We start from the raw sequence: 2264 nt of genomic DNA, 5'->3' as shown, positions 1-2264 counted from the left end.
GGTGCCTTGGAAATTCTTACGTATTTTATAACCAGTGATCAATACTTCAAAGTCTGTGAGTTCATTCTCTCAGATGCTCAAGGAAGAATATTTTTATGATAGATATTTTCTCCTGAAGCGTCCCTACATCGTTCAAGGAATCGTCATTATTGTTTCTTTCCTTTTTAAAATCTCTTTTTCAAGTAATCTAAATAATTTTGGGGAATCATTGCCATATTTCCTTTTTCACCATTTTGCAGAGGAAGAAAATAAACTTGTAGTGAAATCCAAATGTGCTAAATATTGATTTTTATCGTTACCTGAAACATTCAGAACATAGATGCTTCTACTTATATTTGTATTGTATTAATAATATTGTATTAGTTTTACGACCTCATATACTCTTTAAAATTTTAGTTGATTAAAGGATTTTTAATTTTCCCAGTAGATTTTATCTAATTTTATTACAATAATCCAAGGTTATCTTTTTTTCATGCTATATATATAAGAGTTCCATTGTTCAGGTACTAGATAAACGTCTGCTGCACATTTACTGTTCTTTATTTATAATGTAGTAGATAAGCCTACACACAACAAGCCTGGCTATTGAAATGCTTATTTGTTGGGAGGGTGCTTGTCTGGATCAATGATGAGCATAATTGTCTGAGGATGCTGAGGGACTCATTCCAGATGTCAATCTGAGGTCCAGACTAGTGGCCCTCTAATAGTACAAATAAGACTCTCAGAGCCTGGCTCTATTTGCTGACCCCTCAGTGACAACATAATACCACTGTTATCATGCTTTTTCTTTGTCTCAGAACAGAGCATTAGTGTCCTAAATTATAAGGCAGTATGCACCTTTAGATATGATCAGTTATCCAAGACTTGCTTCATTTTGCTCACTTTGAACAAAGAGTTGTAAATAGATGCTTGTACATAAGAAATATGCTCTTCAGCAATGAATAGGGAAATGAAAAAAGATTGAATTAAGAGGGGGACAAGCAACTGTGATGGGTACTGAAAGTCTCATTCATGTTGGACTACAAGAAGAGAATACTGCCTGACTATATTAAATAATGACAATGAAATCAACTAGTTCTTTGCTATTTTTACTATTGAATATTTTCTGAGACTCTGTCTTTGCTTTTCTTTCTGCCATGTTTTGCTGAGATAGAAAACTGGAATCAGGTCTTCCACTTCAGAAAACAGGGGTGAGTAACTATACCAAAATCCTTTGAAATTCATATGTCATGTGCTCCATGCCAGGTCCTAAGGTCTCTGTGTTCATCTTTTCAGAGACATTTGAGAATATTTTTAATGATGTATCCTTTTCCTCATTGAGACCCTCACCAAGATTACCTACATTATTTAATCCTTATAATTTCTTCTTTCATTTGAACTCTTTTCTGCTTTGATGGAAAAATGTAGAATTTTAGAGAGTTTTTTGGCAATTTCATATTGGATCAAAAAATTGTTGTAGTGAAATCCAAATGTGCCAAAATATTATCAGATTTTCTTCATCTGTTTAATTATTGATATTTCAGAATAGAGGTTCTATGATTCCTAATGTCTTTGTGGTCACACTATATTATATTTCTATTTCTACTTTAAACTTTAAGGATTGACATGAATTAGTTATTTCTCATTTTTGCAACATAAGTTGTACGTGAAATTTTTTCAGATCTCGCTAAGACCATGAAGTTTTTATATGATAAAATTCGCAATATTTCTTTTGAAACACAAAATATTTCAATTTTCAATACTGTGTTGGGCTAAGAAAGGTATTATGTTAGACATATCAAATGGAGAGAGAGAGAAATATCATATATGGCATCATTATATTTTACTAAGCCCTTAAATATGCATCACTAAGAGTTGTCCATATGTTTCTTGGCAAGCCGTGTTTAAGATTTTGGGTTACTGGGAGCTAGGGATGTCCTAAGGATAGGTAAACTTTTTTCTTGACAAAGTTCCGTCACAAATCTTATCAAATAGTACTTATTTTTGTATTCATTTATTACATATTGTTCATTTATTTATATTTATTCTCTAGAACCATAAAAGATAATTATAAAGAGCTGAGTAACAACTAAAATTCAGTAAATTATTACTTTACAAAAGTACAGGACTCAGACATAGAAGTGGAATACAACTAGCATAATAAAACCCTCTCTTATGACCAGCTTCAGCATCTTCTCCCCAAATGCTGCCCCTTCTGAAAATATATTTGATTTTTTACCTGATTTTTCATAGCTTATAAAAATAGGATTATATCATTTTGTTTT

General features: G+C 31.8%; 1 non-coding gene across 1 annotated transcript; it reads left to right on the top strand.

Moving 5' to 3' along the window:
- The first annotated feature begins 619 nt into the window (after nt 1-619).
- LOC124236545 (small nucleolar RNA SNORD109A) lies at nt 620-686 on the top strand. Its single transcript, XR_006887778.1, has one exon. It is a non-coding gene; the product is annotated as a small nucleolar RNA SNORD109A (small nucleolar RNA).
- The last annotated feature ends 1578 nt before the right edge of the window (nt 687-2264 follow it).

Source organism: Equus quagga, chromosome 2, assembly GCF_021613505.1.
Source record: "Equus quagga isolate Etosha38 chromosome 2, UCLA_HA_Equagga_1.0, whole genome shotgun sequence".
NCBI lineage: Eukaryota > Metazoa > Chordata > Mammalia > Perissodactyla > Equidae > Equus > Equus quagga.
The sequence above is the reverse complement of the archived record's forward strand: the minus strand, read 5'-3'. Positions and strand labels throughout refer to the sequence as shown.